General features: G+C 39.1%; 1 protein-coding gene across 18 annotated transcripts in view; it reads left to right on the forward strand.

Moving 5' to 3' along the window:
- The window catches only part of MAGI1 (membrane associated guanylate kinase, WW and PDZ domain containing 1), a 341,410-nt gene that overhangs the window by 288,688 nt on the left and 39,419 nt on the right, over positions 1–13,303 (forward strand). The window lies entirely within an intron of this gene.

The raw sequence follows: 13,303 nt of genomic DNA on the forward strand, positions 1-13,303 counted from the left end.
GGTCCTGACATTGGTGGCCCTGGATCCATGGTTAATCATGGAGACGTGTTTTTCTTTGCATCCAGAAGAAAGCTGGACTAAAAGGCACATGGGTTGTGGCACAGCAGCCAAGCAGGATACAGGCAGCAATAGCAGCTCCAGCAACAAAACCAGTCAGGTTTGTTTAAAGCTTGTCAGACGGGGCTGCCTGAAATGCACCCAGCACTTGGTGCTGCTGCACTTGGATCCTTTCTCCCGTAGCTTTACCTCGTGTTACCCCTGCCAAGTCTTCTATCAGAAGTACCATCCCCAGACAAGGTGCCGCTATTTATTTTGGTCCGATTACAGAAATGTATTTGGCTCCAGTGTCTGATAAGCTCCTTCAGGGCTCTTGAAGCTGTTCTTCCTTAGGTTCACTGTCAGTTGTCCTTTCCTCCTCCTCCCTCTGGTGTTCAGTGAAGAAAATGCTCAGATGCTGTCAGGCATCCTTGCATTAGCCTAATATTTGCATTCAGCCAGGCTTTGCATGAAGCATCCCTGCAACACTAAGGCTGGTGTTCAGAGCTGTCAAAAGGATTTGTCACAAGTGATTATTAATCAGGCAGAAAAATATCAGAAAGAGATATACAGGAAAAACTCTTCCTGCTCTAAGTTACTGGTGCACTCCCAACAACGAGGTTTAATTGTTAAAATGCAAACCCACAGCCGCTGAGAGCAGCCTGTAAAATATTTACTGTGAAGTGTGTTGAGCTGAAGTGTGACTTGTGGGAGCAGGCGAGTCCTGCCATTGCCTTTGCGTGAGGAACAGAAGGGCGATTTCAGGAAGGATGAAGCTGAAATGCCCCCTCTGGGTGCTCGACTGCCCACCTGTCATTTGAAAATCATTTGCAGGACTCATACATGATTGGGGCAGGGGGATAAATACATTGAAACAGGGACAATGTCAGGTCATTGAGATTTTGCTTTTCAGAGGCCCCACAGAAAACTTGCCTTATCTATGTTCTGATTTTATTTTTTAATTTTCCCTTTGTCCTCTCCTATCTAGGGTTTAATTATATTATTGCTTTTGTTTTCCTATTTCACCTGTGTGTAGCACTGGCTAAAACTCACTGAGAATATCTCGTGTTTTGGACTTCAAAACTTGAGGGGTTCGAAAAGATGAACACTGTGTAGAAGCAGGTGCGGAGTTGCTAATTGGACTGTATGCGAGAGCATATCGGAAAAGGTGCTTTTGCATAGCAAAATGAAGGGGCAGGGGACAAAATTTTTGTCTCTAACTGTTAGATAGGAAAGACAGAAGATACTTAAACCAAAGAGTTGGCTGAAGAAGAACTGTGTATTGTTCAGCCATGAGTAATTAACCTGGAAATAAGAAGAAAGTGCCAACCCATTAGAACTTGTAAGTCAAACTGGAGGAGGCAGAAAGGCTTTGCTGTCTGGAGGTGAAGCTCAGCACGTTTGATGGGGATCTGACATGGTGCCTGCAACAGTAGAGGAGATGCTTGATAACCCAGCAGGACCACTCAAGGGCTTTATACCTGAAAGTACACCAGTGCCACTGGCTTCAAAATGCAGAATTAAGTGTATGTTTTTGTCTGTGTGCTGCACAATGTGATTACACGTTTCAGTTATTTTAAAGAATTATTGTTAATAAGGCCACAACAGGCACATCTTGAATATTTGTAGCTGAAAAGGTTCTTTTAACCTTGTACCTACCAAGTACATGAAGTACTTTTCTCAAAAAAAAGCAAAGAAAGAAGGTAATAATATTTGCCACTTGAAATCCATTTGTCATTGAAGTCTTGTCTACGCACAGTAATCGACTGAAATAAGCAATTCTCAAATGCCTCTCCATTCTGCACAGATTCTATTCATAATAAAAACAACATTTTGTCAGAATAATTTCCCTGCTTCCCAAGAGACTTTTATTCTAGGAGTTGTGTCTATGCTGGGACAGGTAGGGGGCTGTTTCAGAACAAGTTATTTTGCAAAACTATTTTGCTGTATTTTTTAGAGTTACTAAGATATAACATTTGTTTCAGTGAGAACACTTTTGTTTCTAACTACTATGTTTTGTGAATTACCTCAGATTAAAAAGGATTTTTTTTTTCCTTTTGGTTTTCTCTTTTTCTTTTTAGGTCAGTCTTCAGATCATCCAAAATTATCGTGATTAGTTTGTGTTCAGTTAAAAGAATTAAACTGAGCAGTTTTCATGCAGGTTTGAATGGATAGTTTCTCTTCAAAGCGTTCACAGTTAGTGGTCACAAGCATCTTTATTCACTGGAAGGTTAAAAATAACATAAACCTTTGTGTTATGTACCTAATCCCCTTGAAGTTGTGTTCCCACTTAGCTCCAGATCAAAGAAAAAGCATGCAGGTGAAATGTCACTCACATGTCATATGCAAATTAGTGGAGTTTCTAAAAGCTCTCTCTAGTACCAAATTCACATTAAACTGGGGAATGGAAATCCATCTTCTGAAAAATATATGATACATATGCTAGAGTTTCAAAACTAAATGTATTTTATGGGAAGAAGAACCAATGCAACATCTACCTGTCAGCAGGTGCCTGAGTCTTAACTCCATGAAAAAGTAAAGTGCAAAGCAAATTCCCTGTTCTTGGTTCAATTGAATAGAAGGTGGTTTTGGGGAGCAACGAGGTAGGTGGAAGTGGGGAGAGGTGTGGGCCATCAGTCCTGCGTATGTGGTCCTTGACTCAGTGGTCTAAAGAAGGTCCTTGTGATACATATAACTACAAAAAATATTTGCAGCAATGGAACAAAATTGCAAAGCTCTAAAGCAATGAACCTATTAAGTCTCCTTAGCTAGATGGACCTTCCCTTGCTGTTCTGGTGATGCTCTTGACATGAGAGGGCAATTAATTGCCGATACTTCCCATGGAGAGGAGTTAACTCCTTCTACTGACAATGCGCTTGAAAGTCAACTGCCCTGGATTTGAAGGCTCTTTCTGTAGTCTAAAATGGAAGGGCATCTCTTTTCTTCCTCAATTTATCTTGTGTCCATGACATTGAAACATTGCACAGTAATATGAAGATATGAGTCTTTTTCTTTACAGTGCTTGCTGCAGCTTCAAGCTCACCCCAGCCAGGGCAGAGAGAGTTACAAGATCCTTTAGACACCGTGGAAAAACTTTACAAACAGTATGTTGTAACATCTTGTAACTGAAAGCACATTATAACAGTATAATTGAAATCAGATTGTTCCTTGAGATGTAGAGTGTCAAAATACAATGCTTGGGCATAAATGAGCCATGCCATTGAGCATTAAATATCTGAGCTGAGTGAAATGTGTTACTGCTGCAGGTTTCAGAAGATATCTCCTCACTATTCCCTCTTTTCTACCCCCCCATGAACCTCTGTCAGTATGATTTTAGAAGAAAAAATATTGTCTTTGTACTTGTTTATCAAGATCCTCTCCCCTTGTGGAAATTAATTTTTACCTTTCTATCCTTACCCAAAAGTGTTAGAAATGCATCATTTAGTGCAAGAGCCAAACAAATTGAAATTAAAAAAGAAAAAAAAAAACAGCATCTCACAGTGTTGGAATTAGAGCTCCTTTTCAGTTTCTATCCCTAATGCTGTAAAACCATGGTAATTAGAGCTGCAATCAGCTATTCAGAGCAGACTTGAACTCTTTTGAACAAGCCACTCATTTCTGTTTGCCCTTTAGGCTTGCAGTGAAGAGCAAGTTGAAAGTCATGCCACTTAAGCATCTAGCTGCCAGAAAATTTCAAACTGTCTTAGCAGCTGCTGAATTAGAGAAAAAGTGAGTCTAAACTGCACTTAGGACAAAAATCACAACCTGAGAATCATCTGACCGTTACCACAGAGCGTGTTTGCCTGTGCCAAAGCTTCTGGGAAGGGAAGAAAAGTTCACCATTTCCAGCATTGTTTTCAGTTCCTAGTACAGAGGGAGCAGAGCATTATACTGAGGTCTTTGTCCTGTGTTTGGATCCATAGGAGCCCCCCAGAACCTCATCTTGCTGAGGAGCACTGAGCTGCCAGTACCGATTGTGGTCCGTGGCACCTTTACGGTTGGTTTCCTTGTTCTTTTTCCCAGCCCACCATGTTGTGGCGGCTTCTTCCCTCACCCAGAGGAGGAGCAGACCTAATTCCTCTCTGCTATCTGGTGTGCTCAACTCACCTCTACGTTTTTTGAAAAAATCCCATTTCAAGTCACCTCTTTTCTCCTTGCCTTACCTTTTGTCAATCACCACCAGCCACCAAAGCTCTCAGTACCTTCTATTTGGGAATCAAACATGTTTGTTGAATCTCCCAGCAATTTGTCACTCAGAATAGGTAATTTCTAGCCATACACTGAAAAAATACCTAATATTACAGTACAAATAGTAATATTCAGAAATAACAGGTGGGGGGATGTTTTTGATAGCTCACAGGTGCCCCTCACTAGTTAGTAAGTTCTATTTAAAAAATCAGCGTCATAGAAAGCTTGAGGAAATATATGTCCATGTGTAATGCCAAGATTTATTTTTCAAGTTTGTTACTTTGTATTCCAGGGTTATTACTTTGTAATTACAGAGTTATGGATTTCCTGATTAAATTTGGAATCTCATTTGGCATTTAAAAATCCATCTTCAATTGTGTCCTCTTGTTTATTTTTGCTACTATTTCCTTTAAAGTGATTTGCCTGGGAAAGAAGGGAATCAAATTAGTAAAGTTTGTAAGTTGATCTACAAACTGCGTTAGGAATGAAATTTTATTTTTTGAAGATTTTGTAACGTTACTTTTGCATTTTCTGAAAATAGGCAATCCTAGTAAATATACATTGCTAAAACTTGTGGCTTAATGTGCAGGAAAGGAGCAGGTCTGTGGGAAACCCGTAGTTAGGAGTAGCTGCATCTTTTTTTTTTCCAAACCACCAAGTCACTCTTTGTTATTCTCTCTTCTCTGTTAAGTGGAATTATATTCTAACAAGGTCAGAAAAAGCTGATAAAACTTTAAAGCAAGTCTGATGTCACATTTACTATTCTCTTACAGCCTTATTCTGATTAGGGACTAGTATATCAAGGAGGAGATACAAAAATCAGTTGAAGTTAGAAAAAAGATGAAATAAAGGAAATGTTACACATTTTGATATTTTTAATAAGAAGTTTGAAGTTCATAGCCCTTATTAGAATTGCTTATGTGCATGTATTTCGATCCAATGCACAAGTTAATTTTCCTCTAAGCAGCTCCGGAGTGTTAGATACGCCTTTTTGGGGCAGCGCTGTGTATTGTTATGCAGCACCATACGCTGATCACTGGTAATTGGTTTTGTAAAGCAAGCTAGCAGGAACTTGTTTTCTCTTTGTGATAAAAATAAGCCGAACTTAACATTTAAAATCAGGTCGTGTTATAAATAATGTAATATTTTGGGATTACACAGTGTTTTTCTCCTTCAAAGTGCTTTACAGGTGTTAATCTTACTGACATTAGCCATTTGCTTTTAATGATCTGAATTTGCAAGGTTTGGGATAACTCTGCTTACCAAAAACATGAAAAGGGGAAATTTTGGTGCTGCTGAAGTCTGTGACAAGGCTCCCATTAGACTCCAGGAGGCAGCAGGGTTTCACCAAGGGTTTGGATGCCTACAAATGCTTGCAGCCACAAAGGGTCATTGTCCGTAGCTTGTTTAGACACCAAATAGTTCGATGTGCATTACTAATGTTCATATAAATAGTGCATTTGTGGGAACTAATTAATTGGCGTTACCAGGTTGTGCTGGAGTTTCTCAGGGCAAAACACCCAGTTGAAATAGGAAGTGACAAATTCAAATATCAACCTCAGAAAGCCCAAGTGCTTAAAAATCCTACATTAAACTCCCAAAATTCCAGATGTAAAAATGCCACATTGGAGGTTTTTTTCTGTCTTTTTATTTCAAGCCTCTAGTATTCATATCCAATTGCCTTTTCTAAACCCTGGGAGGCTAAGAAACTCCAGACAAAGCACGTTGTCATACGAGCACCTGATTCCAAAAACATCTTTATAATATTACAATTCTGATAATAAAGGAGAATTGGCATTGCCGGTATGTGGACATTTTAATTGCCTGCAGAATTTCCAGCTCTTGCTGGTGTGATACATGCAAAGTGCTGATCGTGATCCATTAATCATTTGAGGCACAAGTGTTTTCCCCTCAGCTACCCTTCATTAACTCCATTTGCACTGATTCTCTTCTAGAAATGAGTAAGCAAATGAAGAGAAGTCTGTGGAATCTGCTTTTTGGGTCAGCATTAGTTTTACACCAATTGCCCTGCATTTTTGTGGCAGCATGGCCTATCTATACTATAGCTTGTGACCCCCAGATACATGTGTCATCTAAGATCCAGAGTCACTTGGAAGGGTAAAATAGGATAGAACAGTTGCTGATTCATTGCTTGCCATTTTCTTACACATTTTGCATTAGTTTCAAGAACTGAGATAATTTCCTAAAATTTTGAGATGTTTCACAAAGCGTGCTTTAAGGCCAAGAGTAAACCTATGCTTTAATTATTGAGGTGAACATTTAACCTATTTGGAATAAAAAAATAATGTCAATTTTACATCATCTTGCCTGCTGACAGCACAATAGTAGTGGTGTGCACATTACGCGCATGGCTGCCTTTCTGTGGCAGGGAATCTAGATCTGCTTTAAATTCAGTAAGAAAACCAAAGCATTTGCTGAACGCTGGAAGAAAAAAAATCTGAAATCTTCCCATCAGGATGTGTTGTTGCACGAACCACCTTATCTTGCAGAAAGCAGTAGGCTCTTAGATGAGAACAAACCGGGAGGTTGCTTAGCAAATGAAAGATGAGAGCTCTGAAATTCTTCCTAAAGTCTTTTACATTTTTTTCTCCCTAGCTTGAGGTTTTGAAAGTTGGCACTTTTTTTTTTTCCCCTTATGTTTTGACTTGGTTTTGGTATTAAATGCTGAAGTGGTATAAGTGGAGCAACTCAAACCCACACAGTGTTGTTTTATATCAAATGTGATGTGATGTGATGTAACACAAGGCGGCACAGCAGAACCTAATACTGTGCACTAGCTAAGGCAAATTTATCTGGAGATGTGCCTCCCACATATTCATCAGGGTTTGCACAGCAAGAAACAGAGCAGATTTGGAGCTGTGCAGCAAGGAGGGGTTTATTGCACCCAGCTTTACCTCCAACCCTTACATACCGCCTGTGTGGCATTTCGGTGTGCATGCACTTGTAAATAATGAGTTTTTATCAGCCATGTTGCAGGTGGGTGCAGTGACTGCTGCCCCGATTTGGCATTATAATAACCAGTCATAACAGAATTAATGGGATATTAGAAATCCAAGAAAGGTCTTTGTTCATCACTGTAATTAAATACATTTGGAGAGTCATTAAAAGCAATGGCAGGTGGGCAAAACTGAGGAAGGATGGCTTTGTAATGGACTACTCAATGGTTTTATGAGACAGATTGTTTTTAAGTATATATCTTCATGTCTCTAAGTCTATTCATTTTTTTTCCCCCATTTTGCATTGGCATTTTATGTTTATTAATTTTCATGTTTATTTTTTCTTGGTCAGATGGACTTATTTTTGTGATGACGACAGTAATTAGGACTGCACTGGCTTTAAGACCCTGCTATAGCTGTGTCTTTTGTGCCAGAAGACCTGCAATGTACCATGAGTTGGACTTCAGAAGTTGGTAGGACTTGTAGAGCAGACAGATTTGGTGGAGGACACTGAGCTTCAGGGAGATGGCAGAGCTGGCTGAGGGTGCTGGCGCAGGTCAGGGCCCTGTTGCTGGGGGCGCACAAAGGTAATGTTGATCGGGATATGGCAGGTGAATATCAGTCCCCAGAAGTTTTGACTCCCTCCTTGTCCTTAAGGCTTAGTTTCTGAGATGTGCAGTTACATACTTGCGAGTATTTCGAGTTACTGATTTATTTTAATAGAAAACTGTATTTTAAATCTAATGAAGTTATGTTTTGTGAAAACATCTGCAAAACCATTGTTCTCTAGTAAAGGTTTTCTGTCTTAGCCTGCCATGTGTGCATGTGCATCCCCTGGGTCTGAATCTGGCTAAGCATCCTGTGAATAGTAGCTTATTATTAAGGGATGTTATTTATTAACAGCAACAACAAACTAATGCCAAGAGGGCATCCCCTTTGTGCAGGCTGCTCTCCAAATATGAAATATGAGAATCTGTCATAAGCCGCGCAGGTCTGAGCATGTGGATTTACACCTTGTAACAGTGCTGTGATAAGTCTGAAGACAAACACCCTCATTGAGCAGGATAAATACAGATGTGACAAGAGCAAAATATGGTTTCTCCTCTACCAATGTCCTCCGTGCTGAGTTTGGAGTGGTACATGAGGTTGGCCTTGAGGTCCTGCTGCCCTTTGGAGCCGCCATGGCATGGGACATCCAGCTAAGGAGAGGGGTTTGGGACTGCACACCTTCAAAATTGCAGCATGCCCCAAAAATTGTGAGATGTGAATTAGAAATAAAGTGTATGAGTCATAGATTTTGTGGGTTTGGGGAAAAGGGTAGGTACCGTAATCTATATCCACGTATGTATGCTTATGCATATGAAAAAAAGGAAAGAATACATGAGTACACACACACAATTATGTAAAAAAAACATGAGGGTTTCCCATTACTTTCCAAATCTATTTTTTACCATTCACGTGGTTTCAGAAATTTAATGTCTGTGTACATATTTGTTTAAATATTAACACAGATTTTAATCTAAGCATATGACTCCAACAGCTCAAGCTTTAGGAAAATTATCTTCATTTAATAGGTTCAAAATAAAATAACTGCTGACATGCTTTCAACCGTAGGTTAGATGGGTAATTGTCACACTAATTCCCAATCTCTTTATTATCTTACTCTCTTGGCATTGCCATATGTATCTTTCTACACGGTTAAATTTCTATTCTTGTAGTAATTAAATAGCATTTTATTAGGCTATATCTTCTTTATCACTTCTAAAATCAATTCAGCTTTGAGATGCTGAAAATATGACCGAAACTTCAATTACAAGGAATTGTTTAGCATCCTGACCAAAAATGAGTAATTGAGTCTAATACAATTTAACATCTTTAGAGCACCTAGAACTGAAATTCTTGTTAATAGCAGTAATATACTATGCCTCATTATGTTTTTTTGCTAGTGCCAGTGGTTAATAATGACTGAGATGGCCTCTTGAACACATCACTTTCTTAGCATTAGCATTAGAAATGTGGCATTTTTCACTATATTTCGTAGTTACCAAACTTGACTTATGGCAGGGCTATATTCCTGCAGTGTAAATTATTCTCTCGCTTAAAGCTTGTATTGCACAGCTAATTTTTTACCTAGTGCAGTTACACTCTTTTTATGCAAATCACGATGAGGAGCCGAAAAGTTGGGCAGGGACAAGGTTGGGATTTTCTTCTTAATGGGCTCCCAATGTCTGTATAAGATTGTGTCTCCTGCTGCAAATTATTCTTGTTCTTTTTCTAGTCTGGAAAAGTTCTAGTTCCATCTATTTTTGTAGATAGTATTTGTCCTTTATTAGAAATTCTTTGGCAATGGATTATTCAGAATCAAGGGGATTGCTTTGTCACCACTAACTTCCCGTCCCCTGCTCCCCTGGCAGCACTAATAGCCATTAGCATTAATTATTTAAAGTTCCATGTCTTGCACACAGAAAGTAACAATCAATGTGCTATGCCAGGTATAGGGTTGTGTACCCCCCGACTCCAGTACTTTACCTCTCATCTTTTGAAGTGTCTCTTTTCTTTGGTACAGCCTTTGGTTTTTATTTAGCACAGTATAAGCAGAACTATTTAGAAAACTTGTTATTTATTATTTTTTTTCAGACAGGAACATTTTCTCTGTAAACGTTAACCTTGTGACACAGTCTGAAATGTTTCTTTTCTTGTGGTTTTACTCATCCCCCACTAATTTTCTGCTGTTGTGAATTCTGGGCTGCAGAAGACATAATGGTGAAACCAAATGGGTGACCCTTTCACTTAAGCTCACCTGTGGCTTTTTTTTTGCTGTTGGATATGGGCAGTCCTCAAAGTGGCCAGATTGAGACTGTTAAGCAATCACGAGAAGTGAAGATCTAGACACAGTTGCCCTTTTCCTTCATGTGCAAAAACACTCGAAAACTGAAAAATGTTGTGCAGTAGCCACAAAAGTTGTAAACAATAAATGTAAAATGGTAGTCTAGCTTCTAGACTGGCTTTTAGCAATTTCAAGCACCTTTGTCCTATGAGTGGATTGTGCAAACTGGTACTGAATTGTCCCAACTTTGGTTGAAATCCCATTTTTTTTTTTTTACCTTTGCGGTGGTGGGAAAACTGTTCACCCCAACTGGCCTTCACATAACTGAGCTGTTCAGATGGATTGACTGGATGACTCCTCTGCTGTATAGAGATAGGTCTTCTTTAAGATTCAACTTTTGATCATTTTGATCCACCAGTTCTAAAATGCAGGGTTGTAGAACAGGGTATGATGTGTCTGGTGTCCATCTAGGTAATTTTTGAGCATTTTTGGGCTTATGAGCTCTCACGAGTATAAGGCCTGGGCCACAGTTTGGATTTGTAGACATACATTGCATTCTGTATATGCTCAGTAAAACAGAACTTGCCATGTGTTGTGGTCTTACCAACCTACTTTGGTTGCATAAAGACAAAACATCTGAGTAAAAGTTCCTGTAAAACTTTAGGACCACCGCATGTTAGAAACAGCAACACTTGTTGTCACAGTTTTGTCCCATGGGTTCTTCCATGAACTTGTCATAGGTAGGATTAGGGAATCTACAGCTTCCCACCTCTAGAAGTTTTACCACACAAGATTGCAAAAATTAACACATGCCAAATAACATGAAGTAAGATGGGTTGTGTCCTTATTGCATGGACTGCATCACTCACAGCATAATATGGTGTCACACAACAGAAACACTGCTCCTGACGGGTAATGGTGTTGAGAGTGCTGAAGTCATGGTACAAAACTTGCTTAATGATTTGCATTTTTCCCCCTATGTTATAAAATGTAGTTGAGCAGATGGATGCAGCCAGCTGTACGTAGAGCTTTAGGGAGTACTAGAGAGAAAAGAGAGAGGTTTTTGTTAAGATAAATGTAATAATCTCTGTGATAATTAGTTTAATTTAGATCCCTGCATCTGACTCATTTTTGACTAACCTTGTATGAAGCCTTTCTTGCCTCGCTGACGAGTCTGTGAATTTAGTTTGATTACAATCCCTTTTTTTGTGCCTGCGGATTGCTCACTGATCACTGATATTTTTCATTAAGCAGTTGCTTTATTACATTGTTATTTAGAAGGGAGTAATTTGTGTTTTCTAATTAATTTAATTCCAGGCACATTTAGTAAGTAGCTACAATGAGCCCATTCAAGGGGTTTTGGGTCATATTGACATTGTTTACCAGATGTGCTCATTTGTTTTAAAACACTGTTAACTCTGTGATGACAACAGCCCTGTTCAGTTGCTTGACTCTTCCACCTTCTCTAATCTGCACCCCCAAACCCCCACAAAATTAAAAGATTCATTTCAAGTCCTAGTGAGAAATGTCCATGGGCATTAAATCACGGAGGAATTATATTGCAAACAGTGTCGATATAAACTATTAGTGTTCCATTACCGGATTTGAGAGCAGTGCAGCATAGAAGCCTCTTTGCTCCTCTTAGCCAGGGAAGTGAATGCCATTATTCCAACCAAATCCAAATAATGTAAAATAACGGATAATGCCAAAGAGATGCAAACTGAGTGTGAAGTCCACACTTGGTCCATTTACCTCTGAAAAACTTGCAATTAGGCTTCAGGAGAGAACGGGGCAGCCAGGAGAATGAGCATACCAAGCAAGGAATGAAGTGAGCAGTGGCCTGGCCAGTGATGGGAAACAGTTAATGTGATCAAAAGATGATTTTTGTAATTCGTAGTTGTCACCGTCCCAATATCATAGACATTGGCAGTTTTTTATGCCAGAAGCTTTTTGATAAAGCTCAGCGTTTTCTTGCTAGTGATGCTCCCAAGGATTTAGGGGTTATTCAAGCACTTCCTATTCATTGCTGTTAAACACTCCATCCATTCCATCATCTGAGCATGGAAACTACTTATTATAACTACCACTTGCTCATTTGGCCTGCTGTGTCAAGAACTGGGGTTTTAAAATGAGAGACCCTAATTAGATGAATAAATAACTTTTTTAAAAGAAAAGAATTATTGAGCAAGTTATTCCTCTGGCTATAAGCTTGTCCCATGAAAAACTACCAAGATTTGTTAACATGTTCTGCAGTCATTTATTCTGAAAAAGTCAATTACTGCTTGTTCTGCAGCGAACTCTGGCACAGAACAGTGACACTGTAAGATTCATTTGCCTCTGAAGGACCAGCCAAACAATGGTCTTGATATGTTTTCTATTATTTTTTCAACCATTTTCCATCTCTTTTGAATTGGAACAGCCAAAATTAATGGCAAACTTTGAAGGAAAGGTTTGTTCAGTAGTTCATACTTAGTAAATTTTAACATTTAATGTTTATGATGCAATAGACTGAATTATAGCACAATTTGAACCAAAAGCCCAGCTGCATCTCAGCTTCATTATTTGTGGGAAGCATTTAAATTGCTGTAATGCCTTTTTCTGGCTCATGTTGGTCTGTTAAGGGTGCGTGCATGCACGGGGATGTGTTCTACCTATTGATTTAATAGGAAAGAGCATCTCTTGGAAAGGGAGAGTAAACGTGTGTGCATGCATGTGGAAGGGGAGAGGGAGAATCTCTGTGTGTTTATCTCTGCGATAAATGATGCCTGTTAAAAATGTGACTTGCCATGAATGTTATTAGTGCTTTCCTCTTTATTATACAAACACGGTCACCGTCAGCAGAAATGAAGCTGCAATTTTCATTGTTTAGTTCAAGCAGTTTTGATGTTTCATTGTCCCTTGATCAATCTTTGCCTGGAGGGGTATCAGCTATTGGCTGGGAATGCATGAGAGTGAGGTGCATAGCACAGATATTCCTCAAAAGCTGAAAATATTTCATTTCAAATACTTATTACAGTTATCATCTGAGTCTGTGAGCAGGCAGCAAAGTGAGTCTACTTATCGTTTTTAATTGTGGATCTTCCCTTTTCAGAACTAACATCTCCCAAATTACCTTAAAATCAGCTTCTTCCTAGACATTTTTGTAATTCGCTTGCATCACTTATTTTATTCTCTGTGTAAAAGTTAGACAAGGACATGGGTTTTACCACAAACAAAATGCATAAAGTAGAAAACATAATGCGGCATAAATGCCACATAAATCACATCCTAAATACAAAAGCAGATTTCAAACATC

This window comes from Streptopelia decaocto, assembly GCF_964273445.1.
Source record: "Streptopelia decaocto genome assembly, chromosome: 8".
NCBI lineage: Eukaryota > Metazoa > Chordata > Aves > Columbiformes > Columbidae > Streptopelia > Streptopelia decaocto.